The following is a 27,060-nucleotide window of genomic DNA, read 5'->3' as shown; positions in this document are numbered from 1 at the left end:
TTCCAGCATTCCGCTGAGCCCACCCACAGCAGTGACAGGCTCTGTGGCTTAGTTGGTTAAAGCGCCTGCCAAGTAAGCACGAGATCCTGGGTTCAAATCCCAGCGGAGCCTTGGTTCTTTTCCAATGATGTCTGCGATTGTGCCAGTCACCTAATCCATTTTTGCCTTTCCCTTCACAGTGGATAATCTCCAAAGATGGAAACATTTCGAGACTCCCCACAAATATCTCGACTATTTGTTGAGAAAACCCAGGTATTTTCATCATCTTGCAGTTAAAAAATTTTTACCTGTAATAAACCCAATGCTGTAAGTTCATCAAACACAGATTTCCATTATTTTCTCAGGGAATTCCGAACACAGTCAAATGGCTTAAATCGTTCCATGTGTCCAAGCAGTCTCTCAAAAAAAAACCAAACAAAGAACAAAATCAGCCCGGGAAACAGGCCTTTCGGCCCAACGAGCCCGCGCCGCCATCTCAACACCATCAGTCCACCTCTCTACCCATGACCCCTATCTAATGACTTATGGCCATCCAGATATCCAGATCCCACTACCATCTGTGCGAAAAACCGCCCTCTAATATCTGTGTTGTACCGCTCCCCCCTCACCTTAAGTCCATGGCCCCTGGTCCTACGTGTCTCTATTATAGGAAATAGCTTACCTCTGTTTACTCTATCTATACCCTTCATAATCTTATATACCACTATTAGATCCCCCCTCAGTCGGCGTCTTTCAAGGGAAAAGAGCCCCAATTTCTTCAATCTTTCCTCATACCCCAGTCCTTTCATACCAGGCAACATCCTGGTAAACCTCCTCTGCACTCTCTCCAGAGTCTCCACGTCCTTCCGGTAGTAAGGCGACCAGAACTGTACGCAGTACTCGAAATGCGGCCGAACCAACTCTCGTGCTGCTATTGTGTGTTTTTCTCTGTCTATTGTAATCTCGGTGTGATGCAGTGATATCTCCTCACACTGATGTTCCGATTAAACGATACAGGAGTGAAAATCTGCCTGACTACATTCATTGGGAGCAGGCAAATCCTTTGCCATAGCAGACTGGCGCAGCAGAAGCGTGCTGGGCCCATAACCCAGAAATCGATGGATCGAAAACATTCTCTGCTACTCCTGTTCACGGTGATGATAAAACAACTAAACGGTAACTGTGAAGCAGTTGTGACTTTTACCTGGAGTACACAAACTGTTATTTGGCTTCCCTTTCCCCCAAAAAACAGTTCTAGGACCCTTGCTGTTTGTCATTTTCATAAATGACATGGATGAGGAAGTGGAGGGATGCGTTGGTAAGTTCGCCGACGATACGAAGGTTGGTGGTGTTGTGGATAGTCTGGCGGGATGTCAGAAGTTGCAGCGGGACATAGGATGCAAGACTGGGCGGAGAAGTGGCAGACGGACTTCAACGCGGATAAATATGTAGTGGTCCATTTTGGCAAGACCAATGGGATGAAGGAGTACAATATCAAGGGTAGGAGTCTTAGCTGTGTTGAAGAGCAGAAGTATCTTGTGGTCCGGGTCCATAGGACTCTTTAATCGGCCTGGCAGGTGGAGGATGTGGTCAAGTAGGCGTGTGGTGTACTGGCCTTCATCAATCGAGGGATTGAGTTTAGGAGTTGGGAGATAATGCTGCAACTTGACAGACCCCACTTGGAGTACTGGGCGCAGTTCTGGTCGCCTCACTACAGGAAGGATGTGGAAGCTATTGAGAGGGTGCAGAGGAGATTTACAAGGATGTTGCCTGGATTGGGAGGCATGCCTTATGAAGATAGGTTGAGGGAGCTAGGTCTCTTCTCCCTGGAGAGACGAAGGTTGAGAGGCGACCTGATAGAGGTTCATAAAATGCTGAGAGGAATAGATAGGGTGGATTCTCGGGGGCTATTTCCCAGGGCTGAAATGGTCGCTACGAACGAACACAGGCTTAAGGTGCTGGGGAGCAGGTACAGAGGAGATGCTAGGGGAAAGTTTTTCACTCTGAGGGTGGAGAGTGAGTGGAATCGGCTGCCGTCGGTGGTGGCAGAGGCGAACTCACTGGGGTCCTTTAAAAGACTTCTGGATCAGTATACGGGGTCGAACGGGATTGGAAGTTACAGATAGTTCTATGGCTTGGTCGATGTAGGTGTGATTTGCGCAAATTCTGGGCCGAAGGGCCTGTTTGTGCTGCAGTGTTCTATGTTCTAGGTATAAAACCTCGATCTGTACTAAATGGATTTTATCTGCAACCGGAGTATTACACCAGAAGAGGGAACATCTTAACACAACATGCAACAATTTACAGACAAAAAAAATCCTCACGGAGAATCTCTTTTACACAACAGGGAACAAGTTTGCAACAGAAAGGGACATATTAACAGAACAGATCTGTGTCTCACTGCTCTAACTCACTCTATCCCTCCATCCCCTCTCATCAACTCTATATGAAGGTGGGATCTTGTTGTTTAGTGACTGAGTGCACACAATCTGTATCTACATCTGATCAAATAGAATTCAGTTTGTGAACAATATCATCGTTTCAACCAGCTCTGGGTTAACCCAGGCACGGCTCTGATTGGCTGCAGCCCCCTGAATCTGGGGAACAGACACTGTGAGCATCGCCGGCCTCAGAGGCTTTCACAGTTACTGAGCTGGGAAACGCCAACTAATCCCCGAGAATCCACAGCACAGAGCGAGAGGAGAGGAAAACCTGTCCTGGGAGCTGTCAATCTGAGACACAGTTTGACCTGTCAATGTGCAGATGTGAAGCTGCTCCTTCCATTCCCAATCTGCTATAACCAGGAGTTCCTAACGCCCAATAATGACCAGCTTGCAGCAATGTGTTTGAATGAACACGATGTCATATCATCCAAGCAGCATTTTGAAATGATCATTCAGTGTATTCTGATGAAATTTATTTCTCATGTTCTGTGCGTCATTCCATAAGAATCTTCCTCTGAAATGAGACCTTGTTTTGTCCTTGCGCTCCTGATGCTGTTGTTTTTCAATCTGCTCACATTATGGTTTCCCTCATGGAACCAGAGAAAGGGAACAGCACTGAATCATTCGGCTTATCTTGTCCATGCCAGCCCGAGGGCACCCAGGTGTCCTCTTCAAGCTCACCTTCCTGCACTCGGCCCGGAGCCATGGAGCTGAAAGCATGATGGTGATCCACATACTTGGCACCAAAATACCAGAAGGAGTTCCGGCTCTGGGGCCGCCGGAAGCAAACACTTTCAGTGATAATCGCTGCGAGCAGGACTCGAACCTGCACGGGGAAACCCCATTGGATTTCTAATCCAACGCCTTAACCACTCGGCCATCGCAGTTTCACGGGTTATTGGGCTAATATCATCACCTCATTAGCGTTCATACTAACTTCATCAGGCACCGTTATTGCACAGAGCTCAGTGTGTGAGCTGAAATTTGTTCCTTTACTTTTGTATCTTTGTCTCTGACGGAGAACTCACTGACTAGGTCAGAGACTTGTTTTTGTATCTCAGTAATTTTTCATTACAAACAAATTAGTTCCGAATAAAAAGAAAAAGACAAATCTCTGTTGCATTTCATTACCGTAAACTCTTGCGCTCGCCCTGGTTTTGTCCACTCGGTTGAAAACACAGGAGGAAGTGGATAAAGTTGTAAATAAGTTATCAATGCGATGGCTGGGAATCGAACCCAGATCAACTGCTTGGAAGGCAGCATATACTCACCACTGTACCACCATCACTCACAACGCTTAAGCAGCTCTTAGTTTAAGAACAAAGAACAAAAACAGCCCCGGAAACAGGCCCTTCGGCCCAACGAGCCCGCGCCGCCATTTTAATACTACCAGTTCCCCCTCCACCCATGACCCTTATCTATTGTTTTTATGGCCATCCACATTGAGGGAAACTAACTTAGGGACAATTTATTCCTGCCAATCAGCCTAACAGCACATCTTTGGGGTGTGGGAGGAAACCGGAGCACCCGGAGAAAACCCACGCAAGCACGGGGAGAATGTGCAAACTCCCACAGACACCGGCCCAAATCCATGTGTCTGCACAGCAATCAGTGATAGTCACTGAGCTGTCATCTTGCCCAGTATCTTGTCCAGTTTAGGCACACACTAACAACATGAAGCACTAGGGCAATCTCGAACAACCAAGAGCAGCCCCAGTACGACCCATCGTGTGTATGCCCCTCGTTGGACACAAGGCGGAACGACTTAAACCTGTGAATGAAAAGAGAAAAAACATTATTATCATCCCATATCCTTTTCCATTACCAGGGTCGTCCCAATGCTAATGAACCTTATTTAAAACAATTTCCTATATCCTCCCATCTCCAACCCACTCATGTGCCTGTCTCAGTTACTCTGAAACAACTCCAGCGCGCCTGCCTCTGTTTTTCGTTCACTCCGTTTAAAGTCCAAGAGGCCGCGATCAGGTTCTAAATAAATTATCAGTGCAACAGCCGGGAATCGAACCCAAGTCAACAGTTTAGAAGGCAGGTACACTTACCACAATACCACCATCGCCCGCTCTGAGTAAGTAATCGTTATTTGCATTAGTTTTAATTACGGAACTTCCGTCGGTCCTGCACCGACAACAATCCCACCCAGCCTGTATCCTCATAACCCCACATATTTACCGTGCTAATCCCCCTGACACTGAGGGACTATTTAGCATGGCCAATCCCGCTAATACGGCGCTAATTTTCATGGCTGAGCTGCCGATTCTGGAAAGGTAAAATCTGCCATTCGGGCCGCAAATGAAGCTGGAGTCTGCTTTGGATCTTCTGAAACCACGTGTTTACCTGGTGGCAAACTCCTGTCCAAAACTGGGGTCCTGACTTGAATCGATCGTCAGCTCCAGTTTCTCATGGGATGAGAAATATGGGAATGTGGAATTGTTCTGGAACATTCACCCCTCAAGCCTGTGTGTCCAAACTTCATCTTGGTTCCGTGAAACTCAAAACATTGAGTGAATCATCAGTTCCCCGGCAATAAGGAGATGGAACAAATACACCACCGACGAGGGTGGGATTCGAACCCACGCGTACAGATTACAATGGATTAGCAGTCCATCGCCTTAACCACTCGGCCACCTCGTCATGCAGCTGCTCCCCAAACCACCTCTTGTGTTTTAACATCCGTAACAAAGAACACATTTCTCCCGCAGGATAACGCTGCCTTTCTGCTTTCTCTTGATTCGTTGTTACTTTTCCATTTGATGTAAATCCAGAGAAAGTAAAGAGAGAGACAGTTCACCTCTCTGCTCCCGGTTTGGTTTTGAATTCACCGAACATGACCCTGATGTAAAACAGAGCAAGTGCTGTGAGCTTGTGGAGCAACAGGAGAGAGTCTGACCTCCCAGTAGAGGGCTGTGTGTCCGAATCACGGAGCTTTTCTGTGTCGCTCTTTGGATTTTGGTTGTTTGCGATTGTTCCTGAAATGACAAATTCCAAATCTGGGATAGAAATGAAATTTTAGGGATGATCCGATTCGCATGCTTAGTTATTTTTAATAAACTTCTCTATTTGAACAATGTGTGAGGGATATGATTTGTCCAGTGTCGGTAAAGTTCGAGCAAGGTTCACAGTCCCAGTTGTTTCTGGGAGCCATCAATGGGGAGAGCTGACTGGCTGTGATTTAACCAGAGGATTCACACCTCAGGAGAGGAGCAAGACTGAGAAGGCGGAGCCTTCATGATCAATCTCAACTGAACCGGGAATTGATCCCGCGCTGTTGGCTGAATAAACTGTCCAGCAAATGGAGACAAATGCTCTGGGCTACTCATTAATGAAAACTAAGACCATCATTGTTTCTATTTGATGGAATGAGTAGGTGATAGCACAGGATGGTTTCAGATCCATCGACCTCTGGGTTATGGGCCCAGCACGCTTCCGCTGCGCCACTCTGCTCCCAGAGTCCACCCCTCCCTGCTTATTACTACTGCCCGCGAGCCAGGAATTTATTCACTGTCTCTTTTTGTCACAAACAAAACCCTGGGAAGCTCACCCTGGCTGGATAATAACACTTAATTTCACCCCGAATGTAACAGACAGAGAAAAAACACACAGAAAAGCAGTAAAAAACTATTAGGAGACTCTCACAATGAGAGACAGAAAATATTCGAGCAAACTGGCAAGGCACTGAGATGGAGAAACTGATTAAGTATGAAAAGGGATTTTCTGTTCCACAAAGATAGGCCCTGTTTTGAAATGTATGTTGTGTTGTGTAACTGTGCTCTCTGCTGTGTAACTGTTCTCTCTGTTTGGAACTGTGACTCTCCCGTTGACAGATCTTCACTGTGGTTCTGACAAATTCTTCCCTGTTGTGTAAATGTGTTCCCGGTTTGCAAATATCATCCGTCTTGAGCAGAAGTTTTCCTTTTGTGTGAAATGTTCTCTGTTGTTCTGTGATGATGGAAAATAATGGACGTAAATTTCAAGGCCGCCATTTCTGAGGCTTGCTTTCAATTCCAGCATTGTTTGGGCCGAATGGCCTCCTCCTGTTTCTGTTTTCTATCCATGTGCCTATGTGTTAAATCAGTGAATTTGAATTTCACCAGCTGCCGTGGTGGGATTTACTCCGTGTTCCCAAAGATTAGCGCGGGCCTCTGGATTACCAGCCCAGTGACATCACCTTTCATCCCTGTAAACAAAAACAGTTCATTCAGCTCAGCATTAACCCTCTTCCTGAGGAGATTAGAATTCCTGCCACAGAATTTCAATTAGCCGATTGATGCAAAGCATTTTGTCCTCGTTTGGAACATTAACAATTTATCCAGATCAAACATACATTGTGGAACAGTTCTGACCGAAAAAAATGAGATAAGTGAGAATTAAATGAACAAAGTTACAAGGAAAGTAATTCTGAGAAAGCTGTTTGGAAGAAATAGTGGATTTCAGTTAACGGGCGAGGGAATTGGACTTTTAATTCCAAATGTCTTTATTGATGTCAAATTTCGCCATCTGCCTTGGTGGTGGTGGTGGTGGTGGTCGTGGTGGTGTGTGTGTGTGTGAGAGAGAGAGAGAGACTCTCACATGATCAATCTGTTTGACTGATTATGAATTAGTCCTTTATGTTCCCTCATAAACACTGTGATCCCTTGTCTTTGTGAATTCCTCAGATACACTTGTACCACTGAGACTCTGGTGTGGGGGTGGAGGGTGGGGTGAGGTTTGAAGGCGATGCCGCAGGGTGCTCAGTGTGAAAACAGACGGTTTTAAAGCCGGGAAGTGAAAAGTGAACTTGTCTGTGTGAAGATCACAGAAAAGCTCTGTCTGGTGCTGCGTCCGAGAGACAAGTTTTGGGTTGTCGGTAAATGAACTCCTGTAATGAAAGCACAAAATCAGGAAGAGGAAATGCTGGAAATATTCAGCAGCTCCGAAAGCAGCTGTGGAGAAATATCCCTATCGCCAGGATGTAACCCTTCAATCGCAGAGTTCACATTGCTCAGATCTCTCAATCTTAGCACCTTCGGGTAAGGAACAGGTAGAGCGGGAATTGGGTCTGTGTTGACTTGAGCAAACAGAGCAATGCACAAACCCAGTAAATAGGGGATCCCTGTTTCATAATCCCAGCGAGAACTTTGAGGCCTTTCAAGTGATCAGTGCAATTGTACAAGTCACAATATCCCATCCTTGCTAATCAGTATCGGCTTTCCCTTTACAGTGGATGATCTACAGAGATAAAATATCTTTCGAGACTCCCCACAAATATCTCTACTATTTACACGATCCGGGTATTTTCACCATGTGCAGGAAAAAAAAATCTGCAATAAATCAAATGTTTTAAATTCATAAATACAGCTTTCCATTTTTTTTCCTCAGGGAATTTCTAACACAGTCGAATGGCCTTAGAGTCACACAACCCCAACAGTGCTGAAGGAAACCATTCTGCCCATCGAGTTTGTACCGACTCTCCAACAGAGAATCGCACACTGGACCTATCCCCGCGGTGCCACACATCCACCCCGGTAATCTCCGTATACAAACACCTTGGGGAACCAAGGGACAATCCAGCATGGCCAATCCACCCAACCTGCTCATCTTTGGACTGTGGGAGTAAACCAGATCACTTGGTTTCCTGCGTTAATTTGCCTGGATCAATATAGATTGAACAGAACTGCAGAAGGTTAGCACCATCCAGGACAAAGCATCCCACTTCATTCGCTTCCCACACATAAAAAATCACTCCCTCCACACAATGACAGCAGTGTGCACCATCTACACGATGCAGCAACTCAGCAAGGCTACTTTTCCAGCACCTTCCAAACCCATGACTACGACAGCCTGGAAGGACAAGCGCAGCAGACACATCAGAATAACACCCCTACATTGCAGGGCACTGATATTTATTTATTGATTTATAAATTGCTGTTGTTGTGTTTGTGTTCTTTAACCTTTTTTTTATCTTCCAAAAGGAGTGAAATCTCGAATTGAAAAAGATGTTACTATTTCTAACCCAAACAGTCAATGTTGTATTAAACCGGGGTTTGTGATTTATTCTCGAGTCAGTGGTTTCCCTGGGAGCCGGGTTAACAGAAACAGCATGGAGAGATGGCAGAGCAGGAAATGTCAGTGCCGAAGGTGAATCACATCAATGAGGCAGCAAACTGTTTGTTACGAATCTGATCCAAAATCCGACTCTGGTGGGACTCGAACCCACAATCTTTGAATGGCTAATTTAATTATTTAGAAGTCCAACGCGCTTTCCGTTGCGCCACAGAGCCACGTGCTAGGAGTTTACTTTCCTTGTCCATCTATGGATTTTTGACAACGTAGAAACTATTCGTAAGTTGAACAATCTCATAGTTTAAACATCAAGAACTGTTAAGAATATGGTGTAACAGACATAACTAGGGCGTAGAGAAAGATCAACTTAGTGCGAGATAATCCATTCAAGGTAAGTCTGTGAATTCAGATGTTCAGGATCCAGTCACAGAGGGAGGTGCCGATGCCTAGGCCACAGAGTTTGGAGAGGAGTTTTGTGGGAATAGTAGTGTTGAAGGCTGAGCTGTAGTCAATAAATAGGAGTCTGACTTAGGTGTCCTTGTTATCTAGGTGTTCCAGGATTCAGTGCAAGGCCAGGGAAATGGTGTCTGCTGTGGACCTTTTGTGGCAGTTGGTACTGGCATGTTAGACAGCAAGTCATTGTCTTGTGAGATGGTCAAAGGCTGTGGGTCCGAATCTCATCTGAGTCCGCTTTTGGGATAAAATGTGAAGAAATTAGGAACTGGTGTGTCAATCTTCTCAGAGAAATAAAACTGCCGCCTGGAACTTCAGAGAGGGCCCTCGGTGTAAAAGGACGGCATTCGGCCCATCAAACCTGCACCGACAACAATCCCATCCAGGCTGTATCCCCGTGACCCCACATGTTTACCATGCTAATCCCCCTGACACTAAGGGGCTATTTAGCATGGCCAATCCCGCTAATACAGCACTAATTTTCATGGCTGACCTGCCGATTCTGGAAAGATAAAATCTTGCCACTGGCGTCTGCTTTGGAGATTCCGAAACCACATTTTTGCCGGGTGGTGAACTCCTGTCCAAAGCTGGGAACCTGACTTGATTCGAGTTTCTCCGAGGATGAGAATTCTGGGAATGTGGATTTGTTCTGGAACATTCACCCCTCAAGCCTGTGTGTCCAAACTTCATCTCGGTTCTGCGAACCTCAAAACACTTAAACAAGCCATCAGTTTAAGGGTCAGAGCAAATGCATCACCGACGAGGATGGGATTCGAACCCACGCGTGCAGAGCACAATGGATTAGCAGTCCATCGCCTTAACCACTCGGCCACCTCGTCGGGGATTAATTTGGCACCAAACTTTGACAAAGGGTCATCTGGACTCGAAATGTCAGCTCTTTTCTCTCCTTGCGGATGCTGCCAGACCCGCTGAGATTTTCCAGCGTTTTCTCTTTTGACTTCTCACCAAACCAGCTCTTGTGTTTTAACACCCGTAACAAACAACATGTTTCTCCCGCAGGATAATGTTGTGTTGCTGTTTACTCCTTAATCTCGATTCGCTGTTACTCTTCCATTCCATGTCTAACCACAGAAAGTAAAGAGGGAGACAGTTCCATTCCCTGGGCCCTGTCTGGTTTTGAATTGACCGAACGTAACCCGGATGTAAAAAGCAGGAAGCAGTGGGAGCCTGTGGCGCAACGGTAGCGCGTCTGACTCCAGATCAGAAGGTTGCGTGTTCAAATCACGTCAGGCTCATGAAACTTTTCTGGGCCGGATTTTGTATCTGACTAAAGTTAATTGTCCCCGAAATGACAGATTTCAAAACGATGGTAGAAATGATATTTTAGGGATGCTTCCGGTTCGCATGCTCAGATTATTATTGCACAGTTTCATATCTGAAACAATGTGTCAGAATTGTGAGGTTTTCATTTCTTGCAAAGTTAAAGCAAGGACCACACTCTCAGATGTTTCTGTGGGTCATTAAAGGAGAGAGAGCTGACTGGTGGTGATTTAACAGGATAATTCATACCTCAGGAGAGGAGCAAGGCTAAAAACAATCTCAACCGATACAGGAATTAATCCCGAGCTTTTGGCTGAATAAACTGCCCAGCCAACTGAGCTGAACACTTATTTGATAAAAGGGGAACTCTCCGAAAGTTCATGCTGCCAAATAAACCTGCTGGGCTTTAACCTGTTTTGGTGAGATTACTTACTGTGAGCCTGGGGATAAATGTGCTGTGTTCCCCGTTAATGAAAATCAAGATGATGAAACAAATTTACTGTCGAGAAAACTCAGACTTGCCTTTGGGCAGCAGCCGAATGTTACTATTTGATGTTAGTGAGACCTTACTAAAGCGCTGCGATGGCCGAGTGGTTAAAGCGTTGTTACTTGAAATCTAAGGGGGTTTCCCCACGCAGGTTCGAACCTTGCTCGCAGCGAGTCTGGTATGCCGTGTTTAAAAGTTGCAATTTGTTTTGTGGGGGAACCGCTGAACAAAAATTGTAACTGTTAGTTTTGGGGTAGCGCAGTGGTTATTACTGCTGCTTCACAGCTCCAGCGACCTGGGCTCGATTCCCGGCTTGGTCAGTGTCTGTGTGGAGCTTGCACATTCTCCTCGTGTCTGCGTGAGTTTCCTCCCACAGCCCAAAGATGTGCGGGTTCGGTTGATTGGCCTTGCTAAAAATTGTCCTGAGATGAGTAGGTTAGAGGGATTAGTGGGTAAAATATGTAGGGATATGGGGGTAGGGCCTGGGTGGGATTGTGGTCGGTGCAGACTCGATGGATCGAATGGCCTCTTTCTGTACTATAGGATTTCTAAGAGAACATGGTAACAGATGATGGTTTTGATCCATCGACCTCTGGGTTATGGGTCCAGCTTCTGCTGCGTCACTCTGCCCCGAACGTTACCACTTCCTGTCTATCCCTGTTGCGCGGGAGAGAAGAAACTATTCATTGTATTTTTATTTCAAACCAAACCCACGTGTTGGGAAGCGCACCCTGGCTGGACAGTAACACTTAACATCAACCCGAATGTAACAGGCAGAGAAAGACACACAGAAAAGTAGTAAGAGATGATCAGGACACACACAGAGCGATAGAAGGTTAGCACCATCCAGGACAAAACATCCCACTTCATTCGCGTCCCACACATAAAAAATCACTCCCTCCACTGCCGACACACAATGACAGCAGTGTGCACCATCTACACGATGCAGCAACTCAGCAAGGCTCCTTTCCCAGCAGCTTCCTAACCCATGACTACGACAGCCTGGAAGGACAAGCGCAGCAGACACATCAGAATAACACCCCTACATTGCAGGGCACTGATATTTATTTATTGATTTATAAATTGCTGTTGCATGTTCTTTGTCCTTTTTTATCTTCCAAAAGAAGTGAAATATCGAATTGAGAAAGATGTTACTGTTTCTAACCCAAACAGTGAATGTTGTATCAAACTTTAAGAAAGCCCCCGGTGTTTGTGATTTATTCTCGAGTCAGTGGTTTCCCTGGGAGCCGGGTTAACAGAAACAGCATGGAGAGATGGCAGAGCAGGAAATGTCGGTGCCGAAGCTGAATCACATCAATGAAGCAGCAAACTGTTTGCTACGAATCTGATCAAAAATCCGACTCTGGTGGGACTCGAACCCACAACCTTTGAATGGCTAATTTGCCAGTATTTAGAAGTCCAACGCGCTTTCCATTGCGCCACAGAGCCACGTACTGGGGATTTTTACTTTACTTGTCCATATATGGATTTTTGACAATGTAGAAACTATTGGTAAATTCAACAATCTCATAGTTTAAACGTCAAGAACTGTTAAGAAGAACTTCACTGATTGCAACTCGTGTTGGAACATCTTATTTCTGTTGAGAGAGCTGTGGAAATACACACCTTTATACAGGAAATGTGTCCATCACAGAATGATCCTCCCTCTCTCTCTTTCTCATTCTCCTGTATCGCTTGGAGTCAAATCTCAAAGGCTTGATAAGCCGGGAGACACTTTCTACTCCATCTGTCACAGGGCTGATCAGAACCTGTTCCCTATAAAACATTTGCACAGAACACAACACAAAGCTGGAAGCTGCAAACCTGAAACACAAACAGGAAATGCTGGAAATGCTCAGCAGGTGAGGCAACATTTTTGAATAATGGAGATTGGTGTAAAACCAGCTCCTGAAGCACAGCACAGCTGCACAGTTTAAAGTTTCCTTTCATTCACAACGGATGCTCCATTCTATGATTTTGAATAATTCAAATTGATAATCTGCATTGTTATTCTACTCGCCACCGATTCAGTGAATTGAACCGATATTGAACCGATTCAGTGCCTATTGTACACATCTTTGGAAACTAAAGGAACATTTATCATGGCCAATCCATCTAACCTTCACATCTTTGAACCATGGAAACAAACCAGAGCAACTAGAGGAATCTCTGGGGGAGAATGTGCAAAATCTGCACAGTCAGCAAAGGCCAGGACCAAACCCGGGTCTCTGGGGTGATGAGGCGGGAGAGTGGGATTAGATAGCGCGCAGCTTCAATAATGTAGTGCAAACCTGATGGGCCGAATGGACTGTTACTGCATTTTAACGATTCTGTGGTTTGGGAATCGAAAGCATGATCGCATTGAATGGAGCAGCAGGCTTGAGGGGCCATGTAGTTCACTTCTGATCCGATTTATTGTGCTGCTGTGTCCAGGAAGCTGCTAATTGATTTCTCGTCATTAAATCAGTGTTCACTCCAAATACGCTTAATGCATCAACCCTGTGCTCAGTGACAAACACTGACTCGTGGTTAAGCAATGTCTCAATTTTAATATTCTTAACCGTGTTTCCAAATCCCTCCATGTCCTCAGCTCATCCTGCCTTTCGTCATCTCCAGCCTAACAATTCTCTGAGATATCTGAGCTCCTCTGATTCTGCCTTCGTGAGCATCTCTGATTTGGTTCACTCCTGATGTGGATGTGCCGGCGTTGGACTGGGGTAAACAAAGTCTGTTGTCAGACTTTTTACTTGGTTCACTCCAGCACTGATTATAGTTCTTTCAGCTCTCTGGGTCTCAGCTCTGGAATTCCCTCTCTAAACTCCCCTGATTCCAGCTTACTTTCCTCTCGTTCATTTTTGTCGCCTGTCCGCTTCATTTAATTCGTAATTCCTATCACGCGGGTTTCACATTTTGTATTCTGTGACTTTCGGCAGTCCTTTGTCCGCTTTAACTGACAGCAACGAATTATAATTGTACAATTATAATTATCTGTGCGGTTCCGCTTTAAGGATTCCCCCGTCTCCAGCGCTTTGATTTCCCATTGGTTTCAGCTCCGGATCGAATTGAATGACGCAATGACGCTGGGCTGGGAGTGACGCTGCGCGAGTCGCGCAGTCGCGGCGCTTTCCAAATGGTCAGTGCGTTCCGATTGGCTGAAGAAGATGTCAATCACATAGAGGGCGCATGTAGCAACGCGGTCTGCGATTGGTTACAATTGGCAGCATCATTTTCAATGATCGCGCACTTCAGACTATGGAGCTCTCGGATTGGATCAAGTAGCTGTCACTCAATCTGAGCAGAGCGACCATTGGACAACGGTGATGCGGCGATTCCCGATTGGTTTCCCAGCTGCCGGTCACAGGCCGTGGGCGGGGATTTCCCCTGGGCCAATCAGACACCGCGCGGAGCGGCAGCGAATGTCCCGCCAGTGGCTTCAGTCCCCGGGCCCGGATCCTGAGCCCGCGGCGGGGCTCCGGATGGGGGAAGGGTTTTGGGAGCGGGAATCCCGTCCCGCCCGGCTGGAAATGGGGCGGCCCGGTGGCACAGTGGTTCTCACCGCTGCCTCACAGCGCCAGGGAGCCGGGTTCGATTCCCGGTTTGGGTCACTGACTGTGGGGAGTTTGCACGGTCTCCCCGTGGGTTTCCTCCGGGATCCTCCCACAGCCCAAAGATGTGCGGGTTGGGTGGATTGGCCGGGCTAAATTGCCCCTTGTCGTTTCCAGGGGCACCAGCCAGGGTAAATGCATGGGATTATGGAGATAGGACTTGGGTGGGATTGTGGTTGGTGCAGACTCGATGGGCCGAATGATCGCCTTCTGCCCTGTGGATTCTATAAATCCGCAGCTTAGTCTTTCCAATGGCAGCTTCCTGTGTAAACATGTATTGCTGCAGTTCCCCAGTCTTCCTGCTGCAAACCTGGTGGAATCAGACCAAATCAGCCCAGAAACTGGGATCTTCCTGTGCTTTGGGTGGGGCTCAGTGTTACACTGGGTTTTACAGCACCTCACTTTGCAGAGGCTGTGGTTAGATGTTGTGATCTTCCTGTCTTTTGGGGGTGGGCCTTGGTTACTCTAAGTGGATCTCCCTTATTGTTTGGTTCTAATTACAGCCTCTCTCTCTCTTACAGTCAGTCTGGGTGTTCCTGACTGAGCAGAATGGCCTGATCTCACCACACACATTGAGATGGAGGAGCTGCTGCTGGAGATGAAGATGATTGAGAATTCCAGCCTTCTCTACACTCATTTACTGAGGCCCAGCCCTTTATTCATCATCAGTTTTCCCCGGATGTCAGGTACATTAACATCTTCATCTGCTGTGTGCACTGACCTGACAGTGGGAAGGTATTGGAGCAGGATGGTGCAGTCAACCATGTCAAAGGCGTGGACATTCAGCTGGGTAAGACTGCACTCACCTGGTTCCATTCTTATCTTTCTGATCATATACAGAATATCACCTGCAATGGTTTCTCTTCCCACTCCTGATCTGTTACCACCCAAATCGCCCTGGGATCTATCTTTGGCTCCCTCCTATTTTTCATCTACACCTTACCCCTCAGTGACATTATCTGAAAGCACAGTGTTAGTTTTCACATGTATGCTGATAACACCCAGCTCACCCCCACCTCTCATAACCAATCCCCTGTCATTAAATTAGTAAACTCCTTCTCCAACTTCTAACACTGGTTAAGCAGAGAATTCCCCCAGTTAAATATTTAGAAGACCAATGTTCCCACCACAAATTCTGTTCCCATTTACTGACTCCATCTCTCCCACTGGTTACTGTCCAAGGTTGAAACAAACCCTCATTCTTGGCACCTCATCAGACTCGGAAATGAGTTTCTGACCACATATCTGTTCCTTCACCAAGATCACCGATTTCCAGCTGTGTAACATCACACATTGTTTGTAATACCTCAACTCACCCGTACCTGAAACCCTCACCCACGCTTTTGTTACCTCTAGACTTGATAATTCAAACACACTCCTGCCCAGCAGATTTCCTTCCCTAAAGGGCATTATTAAACCAGATAGGGTTTTATCACAAGCAACAAATAGATTTTTCATTGCAGATTCATATTGAATTCACAATTCATCGTTTGCCCTGTTGGGTTTTGAACCCAGGTTCCTAGAGCATTACCAGAGTCTCTGGGTTACGAGCCCATGACGCCACTGCCTCCCCTAATCAATGACATCACACATTTTGGCCTCAACTTCTTTCTGCATTCGCGATTTCCACAGATTCACCCCTCTCTGGTGAAGAAATTTCTCCTCACCTCAGTCCTAAACATTCATCCCTTATCCTTACACAAAGGATATCAGTAACATTCTTCCTGAATCTCCCCTTTCCAGTCCTGTTAGAATTTTATAACTTCCTATGAGCCCCCTCTCAATCTTCTAAACTCCAGTGAACATAATCCTAACTGACTTCATCTTTCCTCATACGACACACTGGCCATCCCAGGAATTAACCTGGTGAACCTTCACTGCACTCCCCCTGCAGCAAGGACATCCTTCCTCAGATAAGGACACCAATACTACACACAATACTCCAGGTGTGGCCTCATCATTGCCCTATACAACAGCAGTAAAACATCCCTATTCCTAGACCGAATTCCTCTCGTTCCCAAGGCCAACATACCATTTGCCATCTTTTTGTCTGCTGTATCTCTGCACTTACTTTCAGGGACTGAACAAAGAACAGTACAGCCCAGGAACAGACCCTCTTCCCACCCAGTCTGTGCCGACACAGATGCCTCTTGTAATAACTTCAATCAGGCCATTGAGGTTGGCGATTGGAGCAGGAACTCCCTGATTAAGGATCCAATTGATGGGCCAATCAGAGAATCTTTGCCTTGTACTTAATCGGGAGTGCCTGTTCCTCTGACACCCCCGGAGATAAACTGTTAGCGCTCTGTGTACTGCTGTTAGAGGTGTAAATAAAGGGGTTTTGGTGAAGGAACTTCTCCCTCTGCAGACTTATTACACCTCTCTAATCTAATATTTTCTTGCCTCGATGTGGTCCATATCCCTGTGTTCCTGCTGATTCATGGATCTATCCAGATGCCTCTTGAACGTTGTTACAGAATCTGCTTCTACTATTTCCTCCGGCAGTACGTTCCAGGCATTCCCCACTCTCTGTCTGAAAAACTTACCCCTTACATCTCTTTTAAACTTTCCCTCTCTCACTCTCACCTTTGTCCCGAGTATTTGATCCTTTGACCCTCGGGAAAAGACTGTGACAATCCGCTCTATCCAAGCCTGTCATAATCTTGTAAACCTCTCTCAGGTCCCCCCTGCTCCTCCGATGCTCCAAAGAAAACAATCCAAGTTTGTTCAACCTTTCTTTCTAGTCCATATCCTCCAAACCAGGCAACATCCTGGAAAATCTCTTCTGCACCCTTCCCAATGCATCAACATCCTTCTGGAAGTGTGGCACCCAGAATTATACACAACACTCCAAATGCAGCCTAACCAAAGTCTTAGACAGCTTCAACATGATTTTACTGACTGATGCACAAGAACGTCTAGATCTTGCTGAGTATCCAGCTCTCTTAATTTACACCCATTCAAATAATAATCTGCCTTCCTATTTTTGCTACTGAAGTGGATAATGAAGTGATCACTGCATATTTATCCACATTATACTGCATCTGCCATGCAGATCCCACACACTCAGCCTGTCCAAAACAGACTGAAGGATCTCTGCATCCCCCTCACAGCTCACCCTCCCACCCAATATTGTATCATCTCCATATTTGGAGATTAAACATTTAGTTCCCGTGTCCAAACCATTAATATATAATATGAACAGTTGGGGTCCTAGCACAGATCCCTGTGGTACCCCACTAATCACTGCCTTCCAATTGGAAAAAGACCCATTTATGTCATCTCTTTCTTTCCTGTCTGCTAACCAGCTTTCTATCCATCTCAAGATGCTACACACAATCCCATGTACTTTAACTTTACACAGTAGAAGGGCAGCACACTGGTTATCACTGCTGTGTCACAGCACCAGGGACCTGGGTTCGATTCCCGGCTTGGGTCACTGTCTGTGTGGAGTCTGCACATTCCCCCCGTGTCTGTGTGGGTTTTCTCTCCGATTTCCTCTCACAATCTGAAAAGATGTGCTGCTTAGGTGCACTGGCCGTACTAAATTCTCCCTCAGTCTACCCGGACACGCGGCAGAGTGTGGCTACTAGGGGATTTTCACAATAACTTCATTGCAGTGTTAATGTAAACCTACTTGTGACACTAATAATCAAACTTTAACCTTTAAAACATTATGTGAGATCCTGTTGAAAGCCTTCTGAAAGTCTAAAACAAACATATCCACAGGTTCTCCCTGGTCAACTCTAGCAGTTATATCCTCAAAGAATTCCAGTAGTTTTCTCAAGCATGATTTCCCTTTTGTAAATCCATGCTGACTTTATCTGATTATAACACTGCTTTCCAAATACTTGATAATGGACTCCAGCAACTGCCCTACGACTGACATTCGGCTCACTGCTCATTGGTTCCCTCTTTCCTCTCTACCTCTGTTTTTAGACACAGGGTTTAGATTAGTTACCTCTCTCTCCTGAAGGTGCTGACTCTGGCTGGGTTCAGTTCCACACTCACTGGTTCCTCTCTCTCTCTCCTGAAGGTGCTGACTCTGGCTGGGTTCAGTTCCACACTCACTGGTTCCTCTCTCTCTCTCTCCTGAAGGTGCTGACTCTGGCTGGGTTCAGTTCCACACTCACTCGTTCCTCTCTCTCTCTCTCCTGAAGGTGCTGACTCTGGCTGGGTTCAGTTCCACACTCACTGGTTCCTCTCTCTCTCTCTCCTGAAGGTGCTGACTCTGGCTGGGTTGAGTTCAGACTCTGGAAATCAGAAATGAAACAGAAAAGAAAGCTCAGCAGATTGTTTCTCTCTGCAAACAGATGCTGCACAGAGTTAGTGTTTCAGGTCTGTGACCTTTCATCAGAACCTGAAAACATAGAAACTCGGAAGAGGAGGAGGCCACTCAGCCCATCGTGCTTGTTCCATCATTCAGTGTGATCATGGCTGATCCTCTATCTCAATTCCATATTCTCAGTTTTTCCCAATTCCCCTTATACCGATCTTACCCAATGTAACTATCTAAATACTTTTGAAAAGACAATATTGTAACTGCCTCTACTGCTACCTCAGACAGCTCGCTACAAACACTCACCTCCTCTGGACCCTTTTGTGTTTCTCTCCTCTCACCTTAAACCTGCACCCTCCACTTTAAGACTCCCTGAAATTGGGAAAAGATGTTGTCTATCTATCTCATCTATGGCCCTCATTCTTTTTATAGACCTCTATAAGATTACCCCTAAGCCTCCTACACTCCAGGGAAAAAAATCCCAGTCTATTCAGTTTCTCCTTATAACTTAAACCATCACGCCCCAGTAGTATCCGAGTAAATCTTTTCTGAACTCTTTCCAGTTTAATAATATTCTGTCTATAATAGAGTGACCAGAACTGCACACAGTATTCCTAGTGGGGCCTTAACATGACTTCAACATGATGTCCCAACTCCTATGTGAGGATAAATGGGCCAATACATTCCATTGCTATTCCTCCAGTTTATTAATGAAGTGAAAAAGTTGGTGTTTAATGAAATCTGCTGGAATGTAACAACACTGCAAAATCCTCAATTCTTGTTGTTTCAGCTCAACCAGCCCCTAGAAGCTTGGAAGATGGAAGTTCCTGATTGGTCTGAGGTTGGAGATGAAGAGGAGCCAATTCCCAACAACTTGTTGACAGACATCAACAGTCATCAGCTTTAGAGCGAGGAAATCCTGGAACAGGGCATTCCGAGTAACCAAGACCCTGGAACATCCCCGCTGCTAGAGAACAGAGAAGGTGTGAGGCAAGGCAGGATGTTCAAATGGTGGAAGATGGGACTGAATCATTGGTGGAGTCTCCTACTCTGGTTCTGACTCCTTCTGACATTGATGGACGGTTTGAAGTGGAGGAAATTAGTCAGGATGGAAGTGGTGACGAGATTCACAGTCACTCCCTCAGCTTAGAGACCATTTTTAAGGCGATCTGTGCAGCGACTCCACTCTGGGGTGGATGTCAGATCAGCTCACCAGACAGCAGGAGGATTAAAGCACAGATGAGGCCATTCAGCCCCAACACTTCCTTAAACGCTCCGCTGTGCAGTTCAAAAACTGAAGGCTGGGATTCGAGCCACGTTACACAGGCGACTGGGAAAAGCACCATCGGATTAATCAGACCACTGGCCCACACTGGAAAGACTAAAAGCCCCGCAGAGGGACATCAACATGAATTTTCACTTTTAATGTTTCTTCTTTACTCTAAACAATATATTGTGTTTGTATAATTATCTTAAATGTTTCACATTAAAACAAATACTGGGAATATTTAGCATTGCTGGAGAAGTGTAACCGGGAACGATGTCCTGTTCATTCAGTTTGGGGAACACTTCCTGACAGAGGAAGATTGGGACATGACAGCTTCTCCCTATCAGCTCCTTCCAATTCCCTCCACAATCCTGAACACCTCGATCAAATCTCCTCTCAACCTTCTCTTCACCAAAGACCCAAATTCTCCAATCTACCGATGTAACTGAACTTCCCCATCCCTGGACCCGTGCCCAGAGATTTATTGCACCCTCTCTAATGCCTTCACACCCTTTCTAAACATTGCTGTCCAGATCAGAGTGTAATATTCCAACTGAGGCCAAACCAGGGTTTTATACAGGTTTCCCATAACTTGTTTGCTCTTGTAAGCTCTGTCCCTACGTATAAAGCTCACAATCCCAAATACCTGAGTAACCACACTCTCAACCTGCCACCTAAACAGCAATTATTAGTGTCACATTTAACCACAGGTCCCTTGTTCCCGCATGCCTTTACAATTGTATCATTTCTTTCATATTGTCTCTCCCTTTTCTTCCCACTGAAATAAATCATTTCGCACTTCTCTACTTTAAATTGGTCTTGTTTGACCAATCCACAAGCTGTCTCAGAAACTGTGAGTTTCAGCACTCCCCCCTCACAGTTCACAATGCTGCCATGTATTGTGTAATTCCCACAGTTTGAGTGTGTGCTCTGTACAGCATTTCCGATGTCTCTAATATGGATCAGGAAGAGCAGGATTCCGAACACCAACCCTCCTGGAATCCCACTTTAACCGAGCTCCATTCCAAATAAAAACATTTCCCACTGCTGTGTTTCCTGTCACTCAGTCAGCTTCCTATCTATGTTCTGCTGTCCCTTTTATTCTCTCAGCTCCAAATGTTCCCACAAGTTTGCTGTGTGTCCCTTTATTTATAAAATGCTTTTTGACAGTCCATGTTCACATTAACCACATTACCCTCATCAACCTTTTCTGTTACTCTCACTAAAATCATAAGGAAGTTAAATTTGATTCCCCTTTAATAATTACCTCTGTGTTTTCCTGAATTAATGCACATTAGCTCAAGTGAGTGTTCATTTTATCTGCAGTTATTTTTTGGAGAATATTCCACATTGCTGAGGTTAAATTTATTGGACTTTAATTGGCTTCTCCTCACAGCCTTTTCTGAAGAAGACTGTTTACCATTTGCAATTCTCCAGTTCTCTGGCACCATGAGCTCGGATAGGGAAGTTTTGGCCAACGCCGCTGCAATTTCCACCCATATTTCCCTCAGTATCCATGGATCCAAATGGCCTCTTTCTGCACTGTAGGGATTGTATGATTAATACAATTATGATTTATGTATCTTTCTACAGTGCAAAGCACAGAGGCACAGCAATAAAACAACAGAACAAGAAAACAGAACAGCAACAGCATCAGGCAATGCAAAGATAGGAATCACACTATATTTCTGACAAGTTTTCTAAAGGTCACTACATTTTCAGCATCAAAATCAGGTAAAACATTTGAAATATCAACAATTCTATGTGGGGAGAACAAATTGTGAATATCATCACATGAACCAGATTTCTGTACTTTGTACTGACACCCACCCATAATACAATCGCTGTGAATAAAGCTTTTGAAGCTTAGGCAATAAGGCCATGTATCAATTGGTAATATTGAATTAAACCATAAATCAGCCTTCTCTACAGATTGCAATTCAAGAATCCTTAATCCCTCATAAGCTATTCCCCTCATGCCTTTCATTTTCCAGGTTTCATGTCTTTGCACTCTCTCTGTGAGCCGAATATCTCTTTGAACATATGGGTTCCAAAGTATGGGTGCAGTATTGAGATGTGGGCATACTTGCTTCTTATAGAGTTTCAGATCTTGGATTGAACTCCAGTTTACTCCCCACTCCCTCGATTCCCTAAGAATCCAAAATTTGTCTATCTCAGCCTTAACTGCAATAGGATCCCTCCAGTGCAGATGGAGGCCATTTGGTCCATTGAGTCTGAACCAACTCTCTGAGATACCATCCCACCCAGAACCTGTCTCAGTTACCCCACATAGTTATCCTGCTAATCCCCTTAACTGATACATTTTGGAAACAAAAGGCACCATGCAATACTCTGACAAGATACCACAAGGTAGGTTGTTGCATAAAGATTAAATCTCATGGGATCCAGGGTGAGGCATCTTAATGGATACAAAATTGGCTTCTTGACAGAAGCCAGGGGATGGTTGTCGAGGATTGTTTTTCAAACTGGAATCCTGTGACCAGTGGTGTGCCTCAGGGATCAGTGCTGGTCCGCTGTTACTTGTCATTTGTATTAATGATTTGGAAGAGAATATAGGAGGCACAGTTAGTAAGTTTGCAGATGACACCAAGATTGGTGGCATAGTGGACAGTGAAGAAAGTTATTGCCAATTGCAATTGGATCTTGATCAATTGGGCCAGTGGGCTGACGAATGACAGATGGACTTTTATTTAGATAAATGTGAGGTGATACATTTTGGTAGATTGAACCAGGGCAGGACTTAGTTAATGGTAGGGCGTTGGGGAGAGTTACAGAACAAAGAGATCTGGGGGTACAGGTTCATAGCTCCTTGAAAGTGAAGTCACAGGTGGACAGAGTGGTGAAGAAGGCATTCGGCATGCTTGGTTTCATCGGTCAGAACATTGAATACAGGAGTTGGGACGTCTTGTTGAAGTCATGAAAAACATTGGTGAGGCCACACTTGGAATACTGTGTACAATTCTGTTCACTCTATTACAGAAAGGCTATTATTAAACTAGAAAGTGAGCAGAAAAGATTTACCAGGATGCCAGCAGGACTTGATGGTTTGAGTTATAGGGAGAGGTTGGATAGACTCTTTTTTTTCTCTGGAGATAGGAGGCTGAGAGTTGGTCTTATAGAGATCTATAAAATAATGAGGGTGCAGATCAGCTAGATAGTCAATATATTTTCCCAAAGGTAGGGGAGTCTAAAGGTAGAGGGCACAGATTTAAGGTGAGAGGGGAGAGGTAGAAAAGTGTCCAGAAGGGCATTTTTTTTCACAGAGTGGTGAGTGTCTAGAACAAGCTGCCAGATGTGGTAGTAGAGGCGGGTACAATTTTGTCTTTTAAAATGCATTCCGACAGTTACATGGGTAAAATGAGTTTAGAGGGATATGGGCCAAATGTGGACAATTGGGATTAGCTTAGTGGTTTAAAAAAACGGGGCGGCATGGGCAAGTTGGGCCGAAGGGCCTGTTTCCATGTTGTAACCCTTTCTGACTCAGAGCCGATTCGGCCTAACTTGCCCATGGACACACATGTGTTTCCAAGCTCACTCTTCCTGCACCCGGTCTGGAGTCATGCAGCTGAAAGATTGATCGTGATCGAAATACTTCATACTGAAAGATACCTATTTTTTGGCTGTCTGAAATATCGGAAGTAAACACTTCCTAATCATAACCGCTGCGAGCAGGGCTCGAACATACGCGGGGAAACCCCATTGGATTTCAAGTCCAACGCCTTAACCACTCGGCCATCGCAGCTGCACATTTGTAATTTGAGTAATGTTGATATTAACTTCATCAGGCACCGGGATTGTGCAGAGCACAGTGTGTGAGCTGAAATGTTTTTCTCTACTTTTACTTTGTATCTTTGTCTCTGGGAGAGATCTCATTTATCAGGTCAGAGACTTGTTTTCCTGTTTCAATATTTTTTTCATTAGAAACGAACTATGTCCGAACAATAAATAATAACACCTCTATTTTATTTCTTCATTGTCAAATGTCGCGTTCCCTCTGTTTTTGTCCACTTGGTTTAAAACACAAGACGCCGCGGATAAGGATCTACATAAATTATCAATGCGACGGCTGGGAATCGAACCCGGATCAACTGCTTGGAAGGAAGCTACGCTCACCACTATACCACCATCGTTGACACTTCGCAAATAGTAGCTCTTTCAATCGGAGACTTCTTTTCCTGATGCAATACTTTTTTCACTAGAAACAAATTACGTCCGAACAAAAAAAAAATGAAAAAAGAGAAACCTCTATTTTATTTCATTCCTGTCGAATATTGCGTTCGCCCTGTTTTTGTCCACTTGGGTTAAAACACAAGAGGCCGCGGATAAGAATCTAAATAAATTATCAATGCGATGACCGGGAATCAAACCCGGGTCAACTGCTTGGAAGGCAGCTATGCTCACCACTATACCACCATCGCTCAGGCTGTGTAAACAGAAGTTATTTAAATCAGTTGTAATTATGGAAACAAATTAGTTGCTGGTTTCATCACACACCAGATACATCCACAGCACAGTTTGTAAACTGAACCTGTCTTGTCTTGTTTTTCTGGACAGTTTAAACTGTTTCCGACTGGGAAATCATTGTTTAGTTTTGAGGCCTGTTCTTTCATTTAAACAACTGAAAGTAAATTGAAGCTGGATTTTCCATTAGAAACACGGTGATGATGAGAATCTTTGGTGAATTTTATTTTCGGAGTCGCATTTAATTAGCTATCGCATGTCACTCCTTACAATCTGTGATAATCAGGAGTTCCTAACGCCCAATAATGACCAGCTTGCAGCAATGTGTTTGAATGAACACGATGTCACATCATCGAAGCAGCATTTTGAAATTCTCATTTATTGTATTCTGATGAAATGTATTTGTTATGTTGCGTCTGTCATTCCATAAGAATCTTACTCTGACCTGAGACCTTGTTTTGTCCTGGTGCACCTGATGCCTGTTTGTTTCCATTCTGCGCACCCTCTGATTTTCCTCATGGAACCACAGAAAGGACCAGAGAAGGGAACAGCACAGAAGGAAGCCATTCGGCCTGTCTTGTCTGTGCCAGCCCGAGGACACCCAGGTGTCATTTCCAAGCTGACCTTCCTGCACCCGGCTCGGGGCCATGCAGCTGAGAAAGGAATATGGTGATCCAAATACTTCATAGCAAAAAATTAGCACTTTTCTTTGGCTCTGTGGCTGCCTAAAGCAACCGTAACAAACACTTCATCATCAGGATTCAAACCTGCACAGATATGATGGAAATTGGATTTCAAGTCTAACGCCTTAACCACTTGCCATTGAACATAAGAACATAAGAAATCGGAGCAGGAGTAGGCCATCTCGCCCCTCGAGCCTGCCCCGCCATTCAATAAGATCATGGCTGATCTGTCGTGGCTCAGTTCCACATTCCCGCCCTCTCCCCATAACCCTTAATCCCCTCTCTTATCAAAAACCCATCAACCCGCGCGTTAAAAATATTTAGCGAGGTAGCCTCCACCACTTCAACGGGCAGAGAATTCCAGAGATTCACCACCCTTTGAGTGAAGAAGTTCCTCCTCAACTCCGTTCTAATCCGCAACCGCACCCCCCCCCCCCCCCCCCCCCCGTTATCCTGATTGAATATAAAAGTGAGGAGGTCTTGCTGCAGCTGTATAGGGCATTGGTGAGGCCGCAGCTGGAGTACTGTGTGCAGTTTTGGGCGCCGCACCTGCACAAAGATATTTTGGCCTTGGAGGGAGTGCAGAGGAGGTTTACTCGGCTCATACCGGAGTTGAGGGTGTTGAGCTATGAGGAGAGGCTGAATAAACTAGGCTTGTACTCGTTAGAGTTTAGAAGAATGAGGGGAGATTTCATTGAGACGTATAAGATGATGAATGGGATGGATAGGATAGAGGTGGAGAGACTCTTCCCGCTCAAAAAAGACAGTAGGACTAGGGGGCACAGCCTCAAGATAAAGGTGGTGGGGGGGGCGGTTTAGAACGGAGTTGAGGAGGAACTTCTTCACTCAAAGGGTGGTGAATCTCTGGAATTCTCTGCTCGTTGAAGTGGTGGAGGCTGCCTCGCTCAATATTTTTAAGACGCGGGTTGATGGGTTTTTGATAAGAGAGGGGATTAAGGGTTATGGGGAGAGGGCGGGAAAGTGGAACTGAGCCACGACAGATCAGCCATGATCTTATTGAATGGCGGGGCAGGCTCGAAGGGCTAGATGGCCTACTCCTGCTCCTATTTCTTATGTTCTTATGCCCTCTAGTCCTACTGTCCTTTCTGAGCGGGAAGAGCCTCTCCACTCTATCCTATCCATCCCATTCAACATCTTATACGTCTCAGTTGTACATTTACCTGAGTAACATAACCATCTCAGTAACATTCATATTAACTTCATCGGGCACCGGGATTGTGCAGAGCGCAGTGTGTGAGCTGAAATTTGTTCCTCCACATTTATTTTGTATCTTTATCTCTGATTGTCTCTGATAACTCATTTATCAGGTCAGAGACTTGTTTTCCTATTTCAATAGTTTTTCATTAGAAACGAATTACGTCCGAATAAAAAAAAACTCAAATTTGTTAGTGGCAAATTCGCCCTGTTTTACGAACTTGATTGAAACGTGGATACATTTTCTCAATAGGATGGCCAGGAATCGAACCTGGTTCAACTGCTTGGAAGGCAGAAAGTTCTGCTCACCACTATTGCTCAAACAGTCATTATAATTAGTTATAATAACAGAATTATCTACGTTGCCGATTTTTCAGGCCTGTTGCTGCGTAAAGCAGCGGAAGTAAACACTTCATAACCACAACCGCTGCGAGCAGGGCTCGAAACCAGCGCGGGGAAACCCCCATGGGATTTCAAGTCCAACGCTTTAACCACTCGGCCACCGCAGCTACGCACTGACGGTAATGTGGCCACCTTAGGATGCTCATATTAACTTCATCAGGCACCGGGACAGTGCAGAGCACAGTGTGTGAGCTGAAATGTGTTCCTCGACTTTTACTTTGTATCTTTTTCTCTGAGGGAGAACTCATTAATCAGGTCAGAGACTTGTTTTCCTGTTTCAATATTTTTTTCATTAGATACGAATTACGCCCGACCAATGAAAAAAGAGAAATCTCTATTTTATTTCATTCCTGGCAAATACTGTTTTTCTCCACTTGGGTGAAAACACAAGAGGCCGCGGATAAGAATCTAAATAAAACGTTA

At 45.2% G+C, this 27,060-nt stretch overlaps 12 non-coding genes across 12 annotated transcripts; 3 read left to right on the top strand and 9 right to left on the bottom strand.

The window, feature by feature from the left end:
- Positions 1-37: 37 nt before the first annotated feature.
- On the top strand, positions 38-111 carry trnat-agu (transfer RNA threonine (anticodon AGU)). The gene has a single exon. It is a non-coding gene; the product is annotated as a tRNA-Thr (tRNA).
- Positions 112-3,228: 3,117 nt separating this feature from the next.
- On the bottom strand, positions 3,229-3,310 carry trnas-aga (transfer RNA serine (anticodon AGA)). Its single transcript has one exon. It is a non-coding gene; the product is annotated as a tRNA-Ser (tRNA).
- Positions 3,311-3,638: 328 nt separating this feature from the next.
- Positions 3,639-3,711, bottom strand: trnag-ucc (transfer RNA glycine (anticodon UCC)). Its single transcript has one exon. It is a non-coding gene; the product is annotated as a tRNA-Gly (tRNA).
- Positions 3,712-4,993: 1,282 nt separating this feature from the next.
- trnas-gcu (transfer RNA serine (anticodon GCU)) lies at positions 4,994-5,075 on the bottom strand. Its single transcript has one exon. It is a non-coding gene; the product is annotated as a tRNA-Ser (tRNA).
- A 3,537-nt stretch (positions 5,076-8,612) lies between these two features.
- On the bottom strand, positions 8,613-8,701 carry trnar-ucu (transfer RNA arginine (anticodon UCU)). The gene is given in 2 exon segments: positions 8,613-8,648; positions 8,665-8,701. It is a non-coding gene; the product is annotated as a tRNA-Arg (tRNA).
- Positions 8,702-9,693: 992 nt separating this feature from the next.
- trnas-gcu (transfer RNA serine (anticodon GCU)) lies at positions 9,694-9,775 on the bottom strand. Its single transcript has one exon. It is a non-coding gene; the product is annotated as a tRNA-Ser (tRNA).
- Positions 9,776-10,120: 345 nt separating this feature from the next.
- Positions 10,121-10,192, top strand: trnaw-cca (transfer RNA tryptophan (anticodon CCA)). The gene has a single exon. It is a non-coding gene; the product is annotated as a tRNA-Trp (tRNA).
- A 601-nt stretch (positions 10,193-10,793) lies between these two features.
- trnas-uga (transfer RNA serine (anticodon UGA)) lies at positions 10,794-10,876 on the top strand. The gene has a single exon. It is a non-coding gene; the product is annotated as a tRNA-Ser (tRNA).
- A 1,186-nt stretch (positions 10,877-12,062) lies between these two features.
- On the bottom strand, positions 12,063-12,153 carry trnar-ucu (transfer RNA arginine (anticodon UCU)). The gene is given in 2 exon segments: positions 12,063-12,098; positions 12,117-12,153. It is a non-coding gene; the product is annotated as a tRNA-Arg (tRNA).
- An 11,383-nt stretch (positions 12,154-23,536) lies between these two features.
- trnas-uga (transfer RNA serine (anticodon UGA)) lies at positions 23,537-23,618 on the bottom strand. The gene has a single exon. It is a non-coding gene; the product is annotated as a tRNA-Ser (tRNA).
- A 604-nt stretch (positions 23,619-24,222) lies between these two features.
- Positions 24,223-24,294, bottom strand: trnag-ucc (transfer RNA glycine (anticodon UCC)). The gene has a single exon. It is a non-coding gene; the product is annotated as a tRNA-Gly (tRNA).
- A 2,366-nt stretch (positions 24,295-26,660) lies between these two features.
- Positions 26,661-26,744, bottom strand: trnas-uga (transfer RNA serine (anticodon UGA)). Its single transcript has one exon. It is a non-coding gene; the product is annotated as a tRNA-Ser (tRNA).
- Positions 26,745-27,060: the final 316 nt, after the last annotated feature.

This window comes from Carcharhinus amblyrhynchos, unplaced genomic scaffold, assembly GCF_965287045.1.
Source record: "Carcharhinus amblyrhynchos unplaced genomic scaffold, sCarAmb.v2.hapA scaffold_42, whole genome shotgun sequence".
Lineage (NCBI taxonomy): Eukaryota > Metazoa > Chordata > Chondrichthyes > Carcharhiniformes > Carcharhinidae > Carcharhinus > Carcharhinus amblyrhynchos.
Note: the sequence above shows the minus strand (reverse complement) of the source record. Positions and strands in the feature narration are given on the sequence as shown.